The following is a 23,744-nucleotide window of genomic DNA, read 5'->3' as shown; positions in this document are numbered from 1 at the left end:
AGTCCTCTCCCCCACAGAGCCAAAACAGTGGTTCTCAACCTTTTTAGAATCAAAGTGCCCCTCCAAAACTTTTGTGAACTGAGCAGCACCCCATTTCAAAAACTTAATTATTACAGTGCCTCTCTCATTGCAAAGGCAGTAGGGACAAAGGAACAACCAGGCAGGGAAAAGCCTGCATTTATCTCTTTATCTCCTCATACCTAAGGTCACCTTTCAAAGGATCTTATAGCACCTTTGGGTGCCCCAACACCCTGAGAATCACTGAGCTCAACACCGTCTCCATGAGAAGCAGAGAATGCAGTGCTTAACTGGGTGAATAAGAGTTTACTTTGGAAAAGAGAAACCTGACCTATATCAGTTCAGGCTTCACAAAGTTTGGAAGAAAAATAAGAACAAGATCCAGCTGCACTTCTGCATTTCCACCTGATTGCACGCCTCACAAAGTTTTTAAACAACCTCAGAATCAACCACACTGAAAGGCAGAGCTGGCTAGGTTCAGAGTTATATCTTCTGGGGTTTCTTTTCTCTTTTCAGCAAGGACTCCGATATCCACCTGTAGCCTAGACAAAGATATCTTACTATAGGGCTGATCCATCAGTGTCTCTCATCTTCTACAAAAAAGCCTCCAGAGAAGCCTACATACCCCTTAACAGCCTAGGCTAGCAAATTATTTTTTCCCCATAAACAATCATGGCACTTATTCTTCAACATAGATGGTTCCCTTTTCCCCAGCACATTTATATGGTGTCACATCCCAGAATGCTAATGTTCTGCATGTCCTGGGGATTCTCTAGCATAAAGCACTACAAGCTCCTTGCTCTGATATGCCCAGAATTAACTGATAGCAATACAATGACGATTTAGTGTGTAGATATTGACACACCACAGTTACCATGAAGCATTATTAAAAAGTTACTGTGTGACTACAATTCAACTATGCATTGTAACTAGGACAAGTTCAGTCATAATACACTTTATTTATCAAGTAGTGGAGGTATCCTGGCTGATAAAGGAGGAATGGTTACTAAATCTCGTGGCCGTTTACAAACTTGTCAGGGGGGAAATCAGCCGGCATTGGGGGGTGCCCCTATTCCCCCGAGCGCTACCAGGAATGACAAGAAATAACAGTCACAAGCTGGCAGAGGGTAGATTCAGCCTAGACATCAGGAGGCACTACTTCACTGTCAGGGCAGCTAAGATGTAGAACCAACTTCCAAGAGAAGTGGTGCAGGCTCCTACCCTGGGGGTATTTAAGGGGGGCTAGATGAACACCTTGCTGGGGTCGTTTGGACCCAGTACTCCTTCCTGCCCATGGCAAGGGGGTTGGACTTGATGATCTGCTCAGGTCTCTTCCAACCCTACCAACTATGAAACTATGAAACATGAGGAGCACGGCACTGGAGGTAAGTCTGTGGAGAGGAAGGGAGGTGGTGTGTGTGTGGGGAGGGAGGCGGGCTGATTGAGGCCCCCACGGTGAGGGAGGGAGTGGGGCAGGGGCAAGGGCTGGGGACAGTGCCCAACCAGGGCAGTGCATGGGACCCAGGGCCAGGGTGGGGAGCAGGACAGAGCCACAGGTAGCTCGCCCAGTGGGCATGGGGAGGTAGGAAGGGGTGGTAGCGCCTTGCTGCTGTGTGCATCCCTGAGGGAGGCAGAGCAGGGGCATGTGCCCCCTTGGATTTGTGCATGGAGAGGAGGCGGACTGCTCACTGTGGGCTCATGTAGTTCAGTACTTGAACTAAAGCTCATTTGACAAGCTTTACTTCTAATCACCCCTGCCACCATTTTTAAGTGCCAGGACACTGATCCTCTGGACAAGCCACCCATGGCTCTGTCCTGCTTCCCACCCCAGGATCCCATTCACTACCCAGACTGGCAGCGCCCCCTCTCCCCCCATCCCATCCCCTGTCCCCTCCTTCCCTCATCATGGGGATCTGCCCCACTATGCTCCCCAACACCCCACTATGCTCCCCAACACCCCTTTCCATCCACAGACTTACCTACAGGGAGCTGCTCTCCACACTGTCTGGCCGTGCTCCTGTAAATCGGTTACTGGATTGATATTGACCAATATGCCTGGTGAATAACTGGCTATAGGTATAGGCCAAGAGAATCTTTATCGGTGCATCTCTAGTTTAAATAAATCAAATGCATTTACTTTTTGAAGAATATACTTTTTGTTTAACCATATAGGCTTTCACAGGAGGAAATCTATGTAAAAGGGCCTAAAACATGTTATGCAGTGAACATCTCCCTTCCAATATACCTACATTATATTGCTGTGTTTGTGTAGTGCCTAGAAGCCCTAGTCATGGCTCAGGACCCAATTGTGCTTGTGCTATTTACAATCACAGTATACAAAGATAGTCCCTCCTTCACAGACTTTCAACTGAAATGCAACCAAATACTTATATAGAATAATAACATAATCTAGCCTGTTTTTAACACTTACATACAGAAAAAAGGTATGATGGCAAAGTAAGCAGCCCCATGTGACTTTGTAACTTGCCAGATCTCATTCAGCCAAAATCAAGTGCATAGGATACATTTTAACCTCTTTTCTAGGGAATAATTATTAATCATCATCATGATTAATCCCTAATCATACATGAAAAATACTAAAGAATTAGCTAACACTTTTCTTTTATCTGCATAGTTTGTACCTATCCTTACAGCCTCATGTATACAAATATGGATTAAAAAAAATCTATGCTGACATATGACAGCAATATGACTAAGAGACAATTTGCCTCTGGAGGAAAATCTAAAATTCTTACTACTCAAATATGCCCTCAGGAAAAGCTAGAGCAAACTGATAGACATTCAGAACATTATTAAGATCCAACTCAGGCCCAATATTACCCAAGGAGGAGGGAAGGAGACAGAACCTCAAATTTCAGAGTAGAACATCCTCCAGTGTAGACGTATTACAACAGCTCCAGACACGCATCACACGTAAAGGCAACTCCAGCAATGCACTGACCCAAACCTCAATTTAGAGATGACAGCAAGGAAAAGCATTTAAGGACAAAATTCATTTCTCAATAATTTTCTGTGCGCACTCAGACGCACACAACAGCATAGTCTCATCAAATAAACCATATACCGCATTAGTTTCAAAACATCTTTACAACTGTGTAAACAAAATGTAGCATGAACAAGGAGAACACCTTGAAACATACCTAGTCTTAGACTCATATCTTTTGAAGGACTCTATGTGTATCCAAACCAATATTCTGAACTTTGTCATCACCTTCAATTCCTCACAGCTCTTCCCTCCCCTCCACTCCCAACAATTATCTTTATCCAAGGCCTGTTTCACATGAAATACATAAGCAGCAGGGCTGTGCAAAGCTTCAGTCCCTGTTTTGATTCGGTAGAGATTCAGCCCGATTCGGTGGCTGACTCTTTGAATCCAAATCGAATCAGAAGACCCTTTAAATCTCTCCAAGTCTGATTTGGAGGGTTCCAAATAATGCGGAGAGATTCAGAAAGATTCAGCAATTCAGATATAGACACAGCACAGCTTTAAGAAGCATTTCTGGTCCACCGGGGAGTGTATAGGGGGTCCCTCCTGCACCTCCCAGCTTGGCAACTGGTGCCTCCTGGTTCTGGAGGGAGGGGAGTACCTGGTCCCCCCCCTCCCCCCCATGGCTGATCACCAAGCCAAGGAGATCCCCCACACACTAGGTGGCAAACCCAGAAGTGGACCAGAAATACTTTAGTCCACTTCCCAGTTAGCTCCCGAACACAAGGGAGGCCCCCCAGCACTCCTGTGGAATGCTCCATCTGCCCCAGCATCGCAGCATTCACGAGCCACGCCTGGTACTTCAAGGTTTGTAGAAAAAAAACACAAAACATTTAAAGCTGCATCTATGACCAAATCACTGATTCGCCGAATCAGCTTCAAATCTTCAGATTCGGATTTGGCCGAATCAGATCGCAGACACTGATCTGAATCAACTAAATCGAATCACTGTCCCCAATCTGGCCCAAATCCAAATTGAATATGGCCTGTTTCGTACAACCCTAGTAAGCAGTCCTCACAGCAAGGACCAAATTCAGAACCTGGAGAGAACTGTCCTAATTACTAGACTGTGCCTCCTCCCTGTACTGGCTCTCAAATGCCTATCTGCACAGTGGCCAAACTTTGATAGGGGGGTTTCCCACAACTAAGCAACTGACACGCAGACGATCAAGACAATCTCAAGGCGAGCGACGTAGGTTTAAATCCTGTAAGGCAGAGAAAAATATATAACTCAAGTCTACCTCTCCTGGCTATTGTATAAAGGGAAACAACTTGATCAGTTCCTCTTCCCCTAGCTATGCCTTATAAGTTTCCTTCATTTCTGAAGAGAACAGCGTACGTACCTAACTCCAGAAGAAAGTTCCAAATTGTAAATATGTTGTAGGGTTCTCTAAATGCCAGAAAGGAAAAGAATTTAAGACACATCCCTCTTTTCAGTACTGCCTATTTGCCAGAGTAGGCAGCAGCTGCCTGTTCAGTGTGCTGTGTATTGCAAAAAAAAAAAAAAAAATCACATTTTTGGGCATCTTAATGTATATAACACACACATTTACAGCAAACTTAGATGCCAAACTCAAGGTTCATATTCCATTCGGAGGCAGATACCTACAAGTTACATGTTGCAACACCCAACTCCTTTTGTGGAATTAATCCTTGGTCTTTCTCCATATCTATTTTAAATAGGATGGAAAGGAGACAAATATTATAACCCTTCATTCAAAGGGATGTTAAACATTATGCAGATAAACATTATAAGACTGCAAGACCGTTTCAACATCCGTGGGGGAATGGAAGAATCAGAGATAGAAAGACAAAACAGGAAAAGAACCTTTGCCCATTTTAAATACTTTAAGATATACAAAAATTCTGAAATGCCCTTTTACAACACTACTTTCTGTTTTCTAGGAAATTTTGCCTGGAAAACTAAGTGAACTGACCAACTCCATCAAAACATGGAAGTGAAAATTGATCAACTCAAAAGGAAAGCAATTTTTTGGGTCCAACTTCAAAACTGGGAGCTTCTGTTATTAAGCCATTAGCTTCCACTTGACTTGAATTACTAAAATAATTTTAGGAAGTATACGTCCAATATTCAAACACATATACTTTCATTAATGTATGAGCTGGCAGCCTACCTATGGAGATGTATTACAAAGCCTTGAGAATAGGTTACAAGGGAAGCAAAAGTTGGTGTATTTTCTTATCAAGATCAGAGCTAATTAGGTAGAAATCTGAGAACTTTTTAAGTCACAAAAGTGAGAAGAAAGAGCCTCAAAGAAGGAAGCATAAGGGTGTGGAGAAACACAATTACATGACAATAAGCTTCTTTAGATAAAAACTGTTATCATTTTGGACAGAAATCTCATAAAGAATCTGTAGCATCATTCTAACCTTGTAAAAGGTGGTATAAACGTAGATCAGTCTCAAAGAGACCAAAGCTCACTCACTCTGCCAGGTAAAGTCACTGCTACCAAGAAAAGTGACATTCAATATAAAAAAAAGCGAAAGAGAAGATTATGATCAACTAGTCTTACCTTCTACATAAACACAGGCCACAGAATTTTACTCAGTAATTCTTATGTCAAACTCGTATCTTCTGGGTGACTTAGAGTTTGCTTTAAAAAACAAAACAAAAACAAACTTGATTTAAAGACTTCAAGTAATGTAAAAAAACAATACATTCTTCACTGAGATGGCCAAATGGATTTAGTCCTCACAGTAACATTGTGTATGATTTCTTGCCTGATTTTCCTAGCTTAAATTTAAGTTAACATGCATTAATAAATTCAAATGTTTACAAATATCCAAGGACATAAGAGCTTTTTAATATGAGGATGATTAAATACACTAAAACTTGCATGAACCTAATACAGGCTGCAGATATTAGTTTTAAATTCATTAAATATTAGCAGGTAAACTACTTCAATCTGTGTTTTTCTGACAGCTAAACTTAAAGATGTTAAGAATTTTGAATTGTGCAAGTCACCATCCAGCAAGCCTACTCCATTTTTAACTTTTGCTTTTTAGTAAATAGTTACCCAAGAACTACTCAAGATGTTCTTGACATTTGTTCAGCTTCATAACAATCATAATGCTGCCAAAGAAAAGACTCTTGTGTTGGGATGAAGCAAAAGAGTTCTCTCTTATGGTACTAGCTTGAGCCACCAGCAACAAAATTGAAAATCAAATCTCTGCTGACTAACAGAATCATGAAGCATTTCCTAAGTGTTGCCAAAACCCTCAACCCTCACTAGGAGCGTGATGAAAAAGTTACAGGTAAAGTTCTCCCCTCATATAGAATACATCGCTTGGTAGCAATCTCCCTTTAAGGTGCTATGAGAAGGTAATCTGTTCAAGCAGGTGGAAAAAACCTGCACCGCTCAAGTCCCTCACCAATCAATACGTTTATCCACCATTCCAGTTCTGAGACCATCACTGAGGATCTTTTATGGATCAGCTCTGTTTGCATGTTAAATATATGGTAACCAAAGATATCCTGAAGATGGAAATCTTTCCAATTTAAACATTTCCTAACACAGGAAACAACTGGTGTCATCAAGCTTGTTTATATAAAAACAAATAGGCTGGACTGCCGCTTAAATAAGGACATCATGTTTTTGGCACGCCAGGTCTCCAAACAACCTAAATTAATTCAGGACCATCCTCTTTTCCAAAACAGCAATGTGCAGCTAGCTGACGGTCTCAGAGGGTGCAACCTCTAACAGAAGTCCATCCACATGGATTTCCCTTGGTATCCTTAGCTGAACATATTTACAGCTGTTCTAACTTGGGTGGGAAACATTTAGTACTCAAATCTTAAATAAGTCGTGTGCTAAAACCTAAATTGAAATCAAATCCTAAATAGCATCACTTCTACTAGAACAGAAAAGTCCAGAATATACCTGCTATCCAGATGTGATGCTTATTTCCACTAAAATCTCAAGGTCCATAGAGATTCTCTCATATGGAGGGCATTCAGATAAACTGTGCCTAGCTGTACTCTTGTGTATTTCAATTACCAGCTGGGGTCAAATTATTCATTAATAGGAATAATACTAACAACTCCAACACCCTAATGGTGACACAAGCTGATCTCCTGATAAAAAGGACATTGCCTTGGAGAGTAAGTTAATTGCTCAAGTAGTGGGAATACCATTTCCTCATGTTAGCAGGACATCACCACCACCAAACATTTCATGAAAATATAGTAATCATTTTATTCCCAAAAACACAAAATGTAATGACACTGCTATATTACAAACATAAGATACTTCCCAAGTGCATTCAATGTCAAGAGCATGCTGCCAATTACTTCTCGCTATTAAACAACTAACTGCTGTTGGGATGACCATCTCAAATCTGACAAAATAAAGACCATGAAACACAGGCTTAGTAAGGGTCCACGTTTCATTATTATTACTAATACTCATTGAGTTATGATACTGTTTCAGGTATCTGTCATCCAGTATCTGGATTTCCTGCAGCATCTCTTTCTGATAAAGATTTAACAACTTTAATAGGCTGTTGTGGAGGGGGAATGAGACACAAAATTCTAAAGGACTTTATAAAGACCTGATCTTATAACCCAGCCAAATAGTAGAATAGATCAGGGGGACTTACTCACCAGTCCACAGGCCAGATCTTAACCCCAGAGTCACATCACCCAGCCCATTGGGCTTCCCACAGGTCTGAAAGTTTGGTGACAGTGGAGTGAGTGGTGGCACCACTCTGCTGCCAAACTTCCAGACACATGGAAAGCTCCATGGGTACAACACAATGGCCCTGCTCGCTAAATTGGGTGTAAAGGATGGCACAAGGACCAATCCCAGTGCACAAGGGCCAAATAAGTCTTCACAGCCTGATCTGGGCATGCAAGATCAGGCAGGGGCAGTGCAGGGCTTGATCCAGCACCACTCGTTTGGCTTGCAGAGCCAAAAGGTTGAGCATCACTGCTCTGTCTACCAAGAGTAGTAGACAGCCTTTAGGACCATCATCTTTTCCAAATCAATGATGTGGAGCTGATGGTCCTGGAGGGCCCAACTTTCAACAAGAGTCCATCCACATGGGTTCCCCTTGATATCCCTAGTTCAGGGGCAGGCAATTATTTTGGCTGAAGGGCTACTTACTGAGTTCTGGCAAGCTGTCGAGGGCTGCATGGGGAGCCCCACCCCTTGACAGATGCCTTGCCCCTGGCCACTATCTTGTGACCTGAAGTCCCACCCCCTAACCCCTGACCTTTGCCACCAGAACTCCCTCCCCCTGTCCCCAGAAGTACTCCTTTCAGCAAGGGGTTTTACCATCTTGGAACCAGAAAAATACCAAATTATATTCTAAAAATCAAACATCTACAACATTCATTAATTTGAATTAAAAAAAATGTTGTCCTGATTTACATGCGTTTGTGTAATGTACACAGAGGTGATTGCACAATAGCATATGCCCCCCATGCCTCCCCTCTGGTGTGCACAGCAGCAGGAACCGTCAACCTCCTCCCGAATGACCTGCCCACACCTCTATCCCACCCCACCCCGGCTGGGCAGCACCTATCCCTCTCCCTCCCTCGTCATGGGGGCCTCCATCTGCATTCCCCACGCCCCACCACACACCCCTTCCCTCACCCCACAGACTTACTGGCCAGACGCTGCTCTCCAAGCTGCAGGGCTGCATTATCGGCAATCAGATTGGTATCAGCCAACATGGCTGGTTAATAATTGGTCATTGGTGTCGGACAAAAAAAATCTTTATCAGCGCACCCCTAACAAAAATATACCTGTTGTCCAAATGACACAACAAAAAGAATGTAAATTTCTTGTTACACCATTAGCTGATCCAAAATAGTAAACAAGAGCACAGGAACCATCTATTAAACAAAGATTACTGGCTCAAGTATCTTAATCATATCCTGGACATATTCCTCTACTAGAAGAGACTCAAAGCCGGCTGACAATTAAAAAAACTTGGTGGGAAGGTAAAGGTTCACTCACAACATTGGTGTCCTACCACAGATGTATTTAGCGTAAGAGCCCCCCAGTTTCTCCAAGTTGTAGTAGCATTCCCTTTTGAGGTTGAGTGATGATGTAACTGTTGAGACACTCAAAGTATATCAACAGTATATCAGCAGTGCTTCAGAAAAAACAAATATTGGCTGCACCAAGGGCCGCACTATAAGAAATGCTGAAAATATAAGGGCCAATGGCCTGAAACCAAAGGCACCAAACTGTAGCATGAAAGGCTAATTTCTATGAAAAACACTGCTCCCACTGCCCTTTGAGATCCAACAGCTTCCAATCAGGGCAAGATGGAAATAATGAAGATGATAAAGCAGGGGTAGGCAACTATTTGGTCCCAAGAGAATTGTGGTAGCCACATAGGGAGTTTTGGTGGCCTGTCATGAGCCACACCCTTCTCCCACCTGTCACCAAAACTCACTATCGGATCCTGGGATGGTTAAATCCTGGGGCAAGGCCACAATTCACTCTGCACCACTCACAGGGCCATGCAGAAGCAGATTGAGGCTTGCCTCGGCCACTGCCCCTGTGCAGTCACTGCCCCAAAATCCCCACATGCCCTGCCTGCACGGGTCCCACCTCCAGTGTGCGCACGTGCACACGCGCGGGGGGGGGGAGGAAAGCAGGCCAGAGTGCCTGGGCAGCAGGGCCTGGTCCAGGTCCAGCAGTGGCAGCAACTGGAAGGAGCCACTGCCGCGAAGTGAGGCCAACCGCTGCGCCACCCCAGCTCTGCTACATTCCTAGCAGTGGCAGAACTGGCCATGTGTCGTTGCCCAGGTGGGAACAAGAGATCCACTGCAGGCCAGACAAAATCCTTTGGTGGGCCAGATCTGGCCTGCGGCCATATTTTACCCACCCCTATGATAAAGCAACCTTCAGGATTGCACAGAGGTGCCAAATGATTTGTTCAGGTTCCCAAATACCCACCATTGCTCAGGATTCCTGAATAAGTCACTTTATCCTGAATGCTAATGGAAGGAAAATTCTATATGCCTTAAGAAGCTGAATCCAACTGATGGCATTAGAGATGATAGAATGCTGACTGTTTCAGCTCCTCATCCGAAGCTCTACAAGAAAAAGATGCCTTATCCAATAAGAGCACATTTAGCACCACTGATTTAAACTATTGCTTGATCTTAACTTATGGCAAATCCATACCAGCAGAGGGAAGAGTGTATTAAAGACTTCTGCTGAGAATTTAAAGATGCTTCACAAGGCCTGAGGGAAGCTGGGTCTGTGCCAGAACATTCCCAAAATTTAGCAGTCAAGGCCCACTAAGACTTTTGCTTAGAGAGATTTTCATTCAAAACATTCCAAATTGGTTTCATGCCAGACTTCCAGGAATCTCTAGGAGGGTTTCCCGAGGAAGGCTTGGAGGCTTTACCTATGACAATAGTCTGTCTGCCACATTCTCCTGAGTACACACATCTGTAGAGATTATTCTACCAAATAGATGCTACTTAAAGCCACTTAACTGTCTTCCTTCCTCCTGTAGAGCCAAGGAAATAGATTTTACAGGATCTTGAAGGATTTCCTCAAGATACTCAAGGCAAGAAGCTTTCAAATCCAAAAGGGGGAACATGGTGATATCAGGCACCAAAACTTTGCAAAAAATGAACAAATGAATAAATAAATAAATCAGTGGGTTTCTCAACAGTAGGCAAAGTCAAACATCAGAGCATGGAAAGCAAAAGCAACCATTTACCTTTGTCTCCAGAAACTTAACAGTGCATCACAGTTGGCACAAGTCAGAAGTGTGCAAAATCTTCAAAAACTAAAATTAAAAATCCATACACACGGCAAGAACCTCTGCAGAAAGGAGAAAAACCAGGACACCAAAAGGAAACTGAAGATGAAACTGGGAAAAAACAGCAGCAACTGAAGAGATGCAGCACCTGCCAGGAACTCTCTCTATGACTAAAGAGACTGACTGGGAAATTGCAAAGGGAGTAGAGTCCAACATAGTATATGCCAAGTAGCAGGGAAGCAAGTGGTTCATACCCCAACAATTACTGCTGCCTTTAGGAAACCAAAGCTTGAAAGCCTGTAAAGCACAGTAAAACTACAGTTTACTTTTATATACTTTCTATTCCTGTCTTACTGGATAAATGTCAGGTTTAACATATTGATACTTCTACTACATACATAGATACTTTAAACACATGCAATGTAACCAAGTTAATATTTCCACTAGAAATGTAAAAATGACATGAACAGAAAGAATATTTTCTCTCTTTGTTTTGCTTCTTTGGTACATATGAAGCAGGCCAGGAAAGTCTCTCACAACAGTTGCCAAAAGAGGATTGGGAGGGAAACGGGGAGAGGAGAGAAAGGAAAATCTCTGCCTGGTTTTCCTCTTTGAAATAGCAAGTACATTGTCTGGTTTCCCCATTTATTTGCAGGTTGTTTCGATGGTTCAAGTGCAGACTAAGACACCTGAAACATTAGGGATGTATCACTCCTGTCTTCCCAATTAAAGAATTACTCTCGCAAGTGTGTTATTAAAAAAAAAAAGATATAATTTTCATCTAGATGGTTTATCAATCAGTTTTACATCCTTGCATTTAATATGCTCCTAACAGTAATACATCCTTCCTGTTTGTTGCCTTTAGGAGCAGTAGTAATGCCTAAACTTATCTGTATGTCGATCACTATTTTCCATTACAAATGTTCTTCCAATGGTTTACCTACAGGAGCTCTAGTACTTCCAAAGTTTGGAGCAGGAATCTTAAGTTTGGCAGGGAGAAGGGGACCTTTATTTGATCAGATATGGACAACTTGTGAGTTCATGAAAGCCAGTGTTTCCTCTCACTATTTTCTTTTATGTATTTTGGTCGGGGTTTGCTGCCAAAAAACCCTCGTTCTCTTCACAGTGCACCCATACCACCCTACTGTCCCATTTCAGTTTACTACACACAACTGTTCTGAATAAGACAGAGACAAAATGGAATGGGCACTCAAGTTCCCTCAATTAAACCACCCTTTGGCCTATAGCAGGGCTGGCCAAACTTCTTAACCCTCCAGCAACAAACCAAAAATCTCAACTGAGCTGAAAACCACAAGACACAACACTTCAAGAAGCCCATGACCAAGAATCAAAGATCATGAAGCTCATACAATTTTTTTAATGACTTATTTGAGGAGCCACATGTCATCTGTAAGTGACAGTTCACTCAACCCCAGTCTATGGGAAGAACTGGAAACCAAGAAGCTAATCTTATTATATCTTAATAAATTTCCATTTTATTAACTAATGACACTTCCTTCTTTGTGAACAACGTACTAATGAGGGGACTGGAAAGGGAAGTCGACCGGAAAGAGAACTCAAATTTCCAATATCACAGAGGCAAGCTTAAGCTATTTAGTTACATTGTCTTGGAGAAAGTTTGCCAAACCTCGGGACACAAAAAATGCTATTTATGAATAGAGCAAATCATGCATATGTAATCCATCATTTCTCCATATTGTGCATCCTCTAGTGGCTCGTCCACAAAAGGAAACATTCCTACCATCAGCTTTGTAGTTAATCCTTTAGATCAACTGCATTATGTACAGTGCTGATAGACCAAACTCAAACCTTGTTAATGAGAGGGTTGTATCATGACAGCACATACAGTGTTAGATTCTGTGTGTAGTAAAAATAAAAATGCCTTTCAAAAAAAAAAAAAAGTGTTACTTAGGTTGCAAGATAAAGTGCTCACGAAAACTTAGAAAATGCCAGAATTAAGGTTGCTCGTACAATTTTCTGCCTCTTGTGCAAAAGTGTTATTACAAAGGTTTTAATTACATGGTTACATATTATTTTGTACATTGAATCCTTGCTTTACTGAATACAAGGGGGGAATAAGCCACAAAAAAAGGATCAGGACTGCACACAAGGATCAGGATGATTTCAGCAAACAGATCAGCAAGTCAGGAACTGCTGCATTATTTCTTCAGAACTGAAAAGATCTGTAGCAAATGAAGAAAAAGACCACAAGAGATGAAATATGGGTAAGGGAACTGAATGTCAGACAGGGGAACCAGGCCTCTATCCAGAAGTCTACTACAGATTGCCTATGTGGTGATAGGAGAATCATTTAAATTAAAACTGTGAGGTGACCCTTAATTATATTCACAGTTGCTACTCATGAGATGCTAGGCCTGATTTTATTCCCAGTTTCAACTAAAACCAATAGTAACTGTTGATGCTTACCATCTTAGCAATAGATTTTAAGGAAATAAGCACAAAACCGGAAGCCCAAAGATCCAGCATTCCAATTTTGACTCCGTCGATGACTTGCTGTATAGTTTTAAAGAAGTCACTTTGCCTTCCAGTATCAGATCCTTTCTGTGACACAAACATACAAATAGAAGTGCCACACCACCATGAAGTTTTGCAAAAAAACAGTATTTCTCTATCAATTTTTGGTATTTTATAGTACTTTTTATGCGCAATTTGGACCCTGCCTGTTTCCAAATTGTGTGTCCAATAACCGAGACAAACAGAAATATAAGAGTTCAAGGGAAAAACAATGAAAAAGGTACATGAAAAGAATTCTGTATAAAAAAAATTGAAGACAAAATTATGACATTTAATTGGGCGCCTTAATTATGACTCCCATATTCAAGGCATTAAAATAAAGGAGGGTTCTTTTAAAAAAAAAAAAAAAAAAAAAAAAGAGGGCCAGAAAACTAAGAGATGATAGTAAAGCCAGTGGAAACTACAGGACTGTCAGCACTATAGGGAAGAAAAAAGAAATATCAGCTCTAGTTTAGTTATTTGTTAAAACATGAATTTAGGCACTAAGAATTGAAAAATAACAGTTTAAAAAACTATATTATTCAGAAAGATGACAAATGAAAAAAGGCATAATAGAGACACATACAATAAAACAATGCAAGGACAGTCAATAAAGAGATCCTATTGATCATCTTTCATATTAAGATTGCATCTAATGAAGGGCAAGAAATATAAGCTAATAAAAATAAATCATTTGCATAGCGTATTATTTACACAATGTCAAAAATGTAACAAACTGTAAATTTGTAATCTATTACATGAATAGCATTCATTACAAAAGACAGGATAAAAATGTATGCGATCAGAAACTCTTATACTTCATGACAAATCAGCCACTAACTGTTTGGGATTAGGAAGAAGTTTCTGTTATGGACAGTTTATTCCAGGATAGAGTTCCTTATACCCACACAGACTTATGGACAATTTGCCATTCAAGCAAGATGCTCTGAAAGCTGATCATTTGGTCTGATCTAACACTGCAATTTAAAGTACGTTCCTAAATGAAAAAGTATATTTATCCAATGTTAAGACTGCAAAGATAAGTACTTATCAAAAAAGATTTGTCTCATACAATTCTTTACCACCCAATAATAAGCTAACAGTTTCCTCACACCTAAATATATTTGGTTATGGTAGACCCTACTTCTCTACTGTCATAATATCAGAAATAACTTAACTGATATTGGAACAAAGCATATATTAGTCACTTAAGCATTGTTAAATTACACAGATGAGAGAATTATTTAAAAAGTGTAGTAGCTGAACCTTGTAAACTAAAGATATAACTTGTTACTGAATGCACCCAAATCTGGAGTTAAAGCATTGGCTAAAAGCATGCAACAAAATCAAAAAAGACACACATGCTTCAATTCTTTAGTAATATTTCCCTTATAATATTTAATGAAACTTTAGGCAAAGATATGGCATAAACCATGGAGGACTGGTGATAAAGTACATCATTTCTTTTCACATCCAAACAAACAATGTTTTCCCCATTTCAGAATCTCCTTACCTTTAGCCTTGAGGAAATATTTTGCAAAAGATGGATTTCTGCATGCAGTCACTGACAGCAATGGGACACAATGTAAATTACCTGACGAAATACTATAAGTTATTTGAGAAGCAACCCACAGGTATTTCCTAGTTTCCACTGCTATATATAATAGCCTCCTGCACTAAAAATATTTATAGGCTATAATTCCACAGCAAAACCAATCTCAATTTAAAAAACAACAGCCAACCCCTGAGTTTAGGTGGCCAAATATTTCTACTCTAAAGATCCAGCTTCCCTATGTACAAACAGCAAATAACTTATTAGAACAGCAAGTTGGGAAAGCATAAGAAAGAATATGTTGTGAACCTGATGGCAGCTAACTTAACTCTATAGTGAAATATAATGAAGTAATAGCAAATGTAACAACAGGAAGAAGGAAAGGAACAAACACAGTGAAAGAGGGTTTATATGGATGTTGCCAGTACTGCACTAACAGCTTTTGGGGGCCAGTACCAATGGCTAATTTTTAAGGAGGCATATTGGTCAACACCAGTCCGATTTCTGACACAGCTGTGTGCAGCTGGTAAGTCTGTTGTGGTGGACTGGGGGAAGGGATGTGGAGGATCAGATCAATGTCCTCCGTGCTGATGATGTGGGGCTGGGGCAGAGCGGGATGCAGGGCGGACCTGTGGCTCCCACTGCTGTGCACCCTGGCAGGCCTGCGCTCCCAGCATGTAAGGACTGTGCTTGGGGCAGGTGCCAGAGCTGGGAGGGGTCTACAGCAAAATCTGGGGTGGCTTCAGCCCCACCCTGTAACCCCCGCTCCCAGCACCCCGCCACCATCCACCAGGAGCACAGCCCCAAGTGCAGAACTGCAGCCCCGAGTAAAGCCCTCCATGCACTGGGAATAGCCCAGCACAGCCCTGGCCACAGCTCGCAGCTGCAGCTCACCCCACCACACAGATCCAGGGCACATGCCGCCCTCCCCACCCCATGCCCTCCCAGGGTGCACGCAGCAGCAGAAGCCACTCCCCTGTCCCCACACCCCCCAGATGAGCTGCAGCTCCTTCCCCGCACCCTTTCCTGCCCTGGCTCACTCCCTTCCTCAAAGTGAGGGGCGTTGATCTTACCCCCCACCATCCCTACCACCACAACAGACCTTACCATCTGCACACAGCTCTCCAACCTGCCAGACTATGCTCCCCACTGCCTACATGCTGCGCTGCAGCTGCATGCATGCATGGGCATTTATCAGCCAAATAATCGGCCAGATCAGGCCAATTTCCAATGCAATCAATTTTCTTTGTATTGGTGCCGATCCGATATCAAACCAGTGTGTTGGTGCACCTCTAGCTGCAAGCTGGCTTTGTGACTGACAGGTCTTGCCTGACCAACCTCATCACCTTCTATGATCAGGTAACACATGCCCTGGACAAGGGAGATGACATGAACGTCATATATCTGGATTTCAAGAAAGCCTTTGACCTAGTTCCCCATGAGGTCCTCGTGATTAAGCTGGGGAACTGTGGCCTTGATCATCTTATGGTCTGATGGCTAGGTAACTGGCTACAGGGTCGGACCCAAAGAATACTAGTTGATGGGAGCAAATCAATGTGGTGCAGAGTGACCAGTGGAGTCCCTCAGGGCTTGGTACTTGTGTCAGTACTCTTTAACATCTTTATTAATGAACTGGAGTCAGGAGTCAGATACAACCTGGTCAAGTTCACAGATGATACCAAATTATGGGGGAGGATGGTCACACTGCAGGACAGGTGGGGGATACAAGCCGACTTGGACACACTTTCAAGGTGGGCTGACCAAAACCTGATGGCCTTCAATGTAGAAAAGTGTAAAGAGCTGCACCTCAGTAGTAAGAAATTTCAACACTTCCAGGCTTAGCAATGCTACGCTTGCTAGCACTATGACCGAGAGGGACTTGTGGATCTTGACTGACTACAAGATGAATATAAGCCACCAATGCGGTTCTGTGGCTGGCAAAGCAAATCAAACTCTGGCATGCATCCACCGATGCATCTCAAGTAAAATCAGGGAAGTCATCCTCCCACTTTACTTGGCCCAGGTGAGACCACAACTGGAGTACTGCATCCAGTATTGGGCCCCCCACTTCAGGAGAGATGTGGAGAAGCTTGAGGGAATCCAGAGAAGAGCCACTCAAATAATCCAAGCCCTAGAGGGCAGGCCATATGAGGAGAGGCTGAGGGACTTGGGACTCTTCAGTCTGGAAAAGAGGAGGCTCAGGGGGGACTTGGTGGCAGCCTACAACTATATAAGAAGGGTGCATCAGGACCTGGGAGAACAGCTGTTCACCAGAGCTCCCCAAGGAATAACAAGGTCTAACAGCCATAAACTACAGGAAAGCTGATTTAGACTAGACATAAGAAAAAAGTTCTTCACAGTGCGAGTGTCCAGGGTCTGGAACAATCTCCTCCCAGAGGTGGTGCAAGCACCTACTCTGGACTCTTTCAAAAAACACGTGGATGTATTTCTTGCTGAGGTCACTTGATCCCAGCTGACTTCCTGCCTATGGCAAGGGGACTGGACTCGATCTCATGAGGTCCCTTCCAGCCCCAAATGTCTATGAAATATATAAAAAGTTACAAAATGCTGTTGTCTAAAGCATACAGTATGACAATGGTACCCAGCAAATACCATGCTAACAGAAAATGTCTAAAGGGGGTTCTTGGAAGAGCTCATCTGTAACCTCTAGTCATATATGAAGTTATGAAATTTAGACGTACTGAACTTTTGCAAAACAGTAGACCTCCAAAGTATGATAGCTTGTTTTTATTTACTTAAAAAACGCATGTAATTTCATACCATAAACCCTACATTAGGAAAACATTTAGGTTGGATGGTAGACAGCAATCATGACATTCTGACTCAACTCTGAACTTGAGTCTATATTTACTTAAGGTTTATGCTACACCTACCACCATGTCATCCTGCCTGGGGTCTCAAGCTACTATCCTAATAGGAAACAAAACAATTTTAACCATGCCCCTTGTTCAGGCTTCAGTTACACAGCCATTTTATCTCTCCTAAGATAGCATTATACATCTTTTCCTTTCAACCCTGAATATATGTAACATTCATACAATACTATTTACTGCCAGGTAAAATCCATGCAAGTCATTTATAAGAAAAGCCCAGTGAATCAAGCTTATAAAACATTAAATATACAGCGTAACAATGAAAGTCTGTCAACATTCATAAGCCATTCAACAGTGAAGCTATGTAAATTCTGTAGTCAACAACTCTCCTTGTATTGTATCTAAAGAAAGTTTTGATGCAGTTTGGGGTTGAAGGGAAGGGGTAATAAGACAAGGCTGCAACCTAAAGGCCCTACATGGAAAACGCTCATACAAACATCTTCACTTAAGCAAAGTATACCACCTATTTCAATGGGACTGCTTACAAATGTGCAATTATAAATGCAGATAAATAAGTTATACACCTTAGTTTATTAAAATACATACTATTAAGTAAACTAATTTGGTAAAGGTATTCCCAACCATTATGACAATTAATTCAGTGTACACGAGAAAAAGCAAGATGTTACACCTATGGATCCATAATTGCAGAAGAAAAACATATGTTAAATATATTATTCTGGAATTAAAATGGAACATCCCTAAAGAGTTGCAGATATGCGCATGGAAATTTTCAAATATAGTAACTACCACTTATAACATTATCAAATACATAAGAATATTTCAGATCATGGACATGAGCTTTCCTGTGTATTATATGCCATCAAGTAAATGCATATTTAGGTACAAATGAAAATGTATAATAAAAAATAAGCCAGAATCAAACATGATCCAAACAGCCAATGGTTTGTACTATTATGGCTGGCTTTTTGTTTTAAAGACAGCTTTATGATTAGATTTTGTACCTGTAAAATTTACACTTTTATATTTCATTACATAAAGTGACAAGATCTACAGCAATAATTAGTCAAACACAAAAAATATAAGTAAACCCCATGTGTACAAGGTAATGAAATAAATGGAGCACTACTTAACACGTGCACTTGTTTGCCAGGCAACAAAGTTTTCTTTTCCTTGCCCCATTACTTTATTTTGAACAGTTGTTCTCTCTGTCCTTGGTCTGATCTCAGATGCTACCAATCTACTTCCTTGACAAAGGAAGTGAATGTACACAATTCGGATTGGCTCCTCAGCAAAAGACCCTTCCAGCGGAGTAAATTAAAGGTTGTCTGAAGTTTGCTTAGCTCACACTAAGACAAGTGGAAATTCACACATAGGCTTAGTAAACAGGCTTTTTCTCATGAACAAACAATTTTAACTACTTGCATCTGAACCCACGAAGTTCAGCTCAACATAAATTAAATTTTAAAATGTATTGTTCATATAACCATAAAGCTTTAGATGTGAGCTGCATTAACTGATTTAAGTTTTAAATGAGTCAACTTTTGCTAATGGTGTTAACATTTAAAAATACAGTTCTCACTAAGAAGGTAAATTTTGTTACCAAAAAAAATGGGAAATACCTCAATAAAACAGATTTTTCTAGGCATTTCAACAAAGTTTTAAACTAGGGCATGTTTTTGTCCTTGGACATCAATTTGCAGGGGGGTTTTCCTTCAGAAAGTCAACTTGAGGCAATGTCATTCCATTATATACTTCTTTGAGGATTAGAAAACATTCCGTCTAAGAGTACAGGGAGACCACTGATGCTCCTAATTAACTCAACTGTGCCTAAGGTTCCTTACCTCACCCCTCCTCCCCAACCCAAACCTGCTACATTAAAATTCAAAACAGCACATTATATACAGTGTTTGTTCTAAGCTGGGACCGCAATAGGTAATTAAACCTATTTTGCTTTCATTTAGTCACTTTCAGGTGTTCAGTGCTGCAGGATCTAAATTTCAAAACTTTTCAGAGTATTTATTTACAGACATCTGCTGTCTTATATTATTTCAAGCATGGAAACACTTAGTGCTCTTCAAATTTTAAGAAGTTTTACAAACGTTAAATTTGAAGCCAGTTTAAACTAATCATGTTCCTTGAGAAGGGAAATCAGAACTCCACTCTAGATGTTAGTCACAAGTTCTAGGTGATCCACCTTTATGCAGACTCAAAGGGTGTGTTCTCATTCCATAGTTATCCCATCTGTATTTGTTTAGCCCTGGCTTGATCACTCTTGATGTAAATTTATATCAATGGTACTGTGCCCTATTTCTGCTCTCACCAGTTCTCATTGGGCTGTGTTATAGTTCTCTGCACCAGGACACAATTCTTTCCTCCCACAGCTGACAGGAACTTGCCTGTCCTTCAAGAGGGAACTTTAAGAAGGCACTTTCAACATGTACATGATTTAGCCTGACTCCTACTGCCCAGCTTTCAGATAGTTGAAGCCAACATGCACTCTGACCAACATGGTTAGCCAGGTAAGATGGCTTGGGGCTTTAAAGTATTCCCAACCTGAATAAAAGGGGTGGATGTGGATGACAGAAGGCATTAGCCAAAAACACAGGTAAGAGCCTGGATTAAGTCTACAGCAAAAACACACACAAATAAATTAAATGCACTTTAAACGGGAAAAATGGTTAAGCTGGTAAAATGCTGTATGCAAAAGGGATGGAGAATTAAAAAAATAAAAATAACTCACCGATATTATGGAAGAGACAATGCATGCAAGCAACTATAGAGCTACTTGAGTTTTTATAGAGATAACTCACCTCACAACAAATTATTCCATGTAACTTTTTTTTTTTTTTTTTTAAATCAATGGACTACATTCCTAAGAATACATTCCTAAGAATGCCATTCTCCTTCCTACGACCAATAAAAATATTTTCCCCTTACCAAAATTACTTGCTTCCTTATTTTTTCAGTGATGATGACCAAAATCAGGACAACAACAAAATCAGAAAGCTTTTATATAACCTTGCAAATGCTAGTTCTTATGGCAAATTCAGTCTATAGATTCACATACATAAGAAACCCATAAAAGCTGCATAAAGTCGAGTTATAAGAAACCTCAAGTTCTGACACAAACCAAAGTCAGTCAAAAGTTAAGACTCCCTAATGTACTGCTACTAAAGCAGCAAAGCAGGTATGATCCCACTCAGATTTGCGTAACAACTTACAAATCAAACCAATTTTAAGCATTCACTGTAGACAGACATCATCACAGTCCTCTGAAAATAATGATATTCTGCAAACAACTGCAGCCATTTGTAAGTGAAATCTCAGAACTTTTACTAGTTTCCCCATCCATCTCTCAAAACCAAAAGGCATCAAGAGTATTTAGACGTTAACTACAGAGAAACAACTCTAAAGGATCCTTTAAAAAAAAATTACTGTCATTTGGATCATCCAAAAGCCCAAAAGACATTAATGCTGCACATGTGTTCGCACATGCACACACATTTTAAGTCTAACTGTCATACTTGCTTCCAAACTTAAGCTGGACACAACTTTCAGTATGACATTATGAACACCTCAAAATAAAGAGTTTCAGAAGGGAAACTGAAGACATTACCTAAACTATAGAGGTATAGGTGGTTTTCTGAACATTTTAGCTTTGAATGAGCCACCTGTTTGTATTCAGAATAATGTATATATGCTATAAGGGAAAAGGGGCACACTTTTCAGCTAAGTTTAATACGCCCCTATGTTTGCTGGTTGTGCTGTGGGCAACAGAATCAGCTAAGCAAATGTATTAGCTTCTATATTAAAAAGTATTCTGTTAAACTAATGAGGCTGAAAACATACACTACTTCTGTCCACAGATTAAAACATACACTACTTTCATCCACAGATAATTCAACACAGTCACAAGTTTCTTGCTAAGGCCTGATCTAGAGTAAGGTTTTAAGTGTGGTATCAGAATGTGTTAGCAAACATGGGCTTTTAAAAACTTTCATCCAGATAGGACATGCTACCTTCACTAAATGCCTTGCATAGGATATTAAAATAATAGCTAGAATGCATCAATTAACCTCATATATTAAACCCTATTCTAGATAAAGCCCACAGCACTCTAAAAATGGGTACATGCTTAGGCACTACTCCATCACTGCCTTCACACCAAAAATGAAATATCGGTTGTAAGCTGGAGTACTTTTGGAGCACACATAGCAAGCAGAAAAATCTTTTTTTCGCTATTTCAAAAAACCCACTTCCACCCTTGCTCCTGTTTCTCTACACCTGTCCACAAGGGCAAAGCCAAGATGTTAAGGTCTGAGCCACTGGTTCTCAACTTTTTGAGATTCAGGGCAGCCCTCAGAAAATCCCAATTCCTAGGTTTCACTCTTTCTTTTTTTTTTTTGTAGCAGGTCTTTGGATGCGAAGAACTCAGAAAGACCGCAACAGCTTTACTGTTATGGATTCCTATTTGAAATCTATGGGTTTATCTTGTGAATCATGCCAGCACACATAACTAGGCTAACGTTGTATGGTACCCTGTGGCACCCTTTAAAGGATCTCAAGGCACCCTATTCTAGACCTACACAAACCCTGATTTAGTAACTATAATTCTGCCATACTTCTGATTCACCTAGAAACAAATACCAAAGTACTTTTAATTCAAAAAACATTTAGAAAACTTAAATTAGGGAACTGTCTCATTCGGAAGGGTAGGAAAGCATTCAACTTCAAATATGGAACAATTTTTTATTAAAAATAATTTCAATACCCATGCACAGATTGCATAAAACCTTAAACGTTTGTTGCTAGAGACGTGTCAAAAAACTGAAATGAAACGAAAACATAAGTCTAACATCACACACGCAAACTTCAAATAAAAGAATGCATGCCCAGACTCTGAATACTTCATTTTTATGAGTTGATGACACTAAGACTAGTCTACAAAGTAATCTATTTATTTATGCCTTTCCCTGAATATATCCAGAATAGTGATGGACAGATAACTATTGGAACGCGAGGTGGGTATCTGCAGGATTACTGACAAAACTTCAGATCCCCCAAAAGTATAATTATTTCAATAATATCTTTGGGGGGGGGGGGAGTTTTGGCCAAACACGTCAGAAGGGCTACACCATTCTCATTTGCAATGAGTTAAACAGCTTTCACTAATGTTTAGGGTTATTAACTACGACCACAAACAAAATGCACAACTTTTGACATCAGGCATCACCCAGGTGTCCTCCCCAGCACTCATTCTCAGGGAAGCAGGCAAAGCCACTGAGAAGTTGTCACCTTAGTGACAGCGTGTTAAGTTTGCTCCTCCAGGACCTTGGCATGCTCCCTGCTTGACACTGACTACCCCTCTTGCAAAAATATTTATAGTACTGGCCATAAATAATAGCACATTATCGGGGTGGGGGGGCGGGAAGCTGCTGTGATGAAGTACACAAAGCTTGCTGATTTGTTGGGGGTGACAATTTCTTTATGTTCCTTATCTTAAAAACATAAATGCAAGACCCCTCAGTTTGATGGCTGGGGAGCAGCAGGAGGGCTAAGCCTTCAAGACCCTTCGTCAAACAATCCCAGGGCAATCCAAAAGGGGCAATTTGCAAGTTGATGGGAAGGCAGAGAGCCCAGAGCACCCCTCCCTCTTCCCCCCCTCGGCTGACTGCGGGGCTGGAGGAACCGGGCCAGGCCGGGAGGAAAGTGCGGGGAGCAGGTGGGCGATGCTGTGTCCGGCCTCTCCGAGGACCCCCGTCCCCACGGGGGGGAACAGCCCAGCGGCCTGGAGCCGGGTCCCGCCACCACAACAGGTGCCGATGCCGGTGCCGCCGCCCAGGCCCGGGCAGCCCCCTCCTCTCCCGCACGGCTGCAGGCCGTGCCCAAGCTCCCCGCTCTAAGATGGCAGCAGGGCCTCGGCCGGCGGCACTTACCGTGCGCGGGCGGCGGCGCTCGGGGCCTCGTCACTCAGGCGGCGGCGGTGGAAGAGGGTTTGGCGCCGCCTGGGCCCGGCAGC

At 41.5% G+C, this 23,744-nt stretch overlaps 1 protein-coding gene across 4 annotated transcripts in view; it reads right to left on the bottom strand.

The window, feature by feature from the left end:
* Positions 1-23,744, bottom strand: part of DYRK1A (dual specificity tyrosine phosphorylation regulated kinase 1A) — a 129,541-nt gene that overhangs the window by 105,515 nt on the left and 282 nt on the right. The window contains exons 1-2 of one of the 4 annotated variants that reach the window (XM_019528927.1): positions 23,662-23,681; positions 5,560-5,640 (exon numbers count right to left, since the gene is read on the bottom strand). The gene's annotated coding sequence lies outside the window, so the exon portion shown is untranslated. Of the gene's footprint in view, positions 1-4,634; positions 4,688-5,559; positions 5,641-23,661; positions 23,714-23,744 lie in introns of those variants that run through there. The other 3 variants (XM_019528928.1, XM_019528930.1, XM_019528929.1) reach the window with 3 other exon arrangements.

The sequence above is a fragment of the Crocodylus porosus genome, unplaced genomic scaffold, assembly GCF_001723895.1.
Source record: "Crocodylus porosus isolate Cpor-Errol unplaced genomic scaffold, CroPor_comp1, whole genome shotgun sequence".
NCBI lineage: Eukaryota > Metazoa > Chordata > Crocodylia > Crocodylidae > Crocodylus > Crocodylus porosus.
Note: the sequence above shows the minus strand (reverse complement) of the source record. Positions and strands in the feature narration are given on the sequence as shown.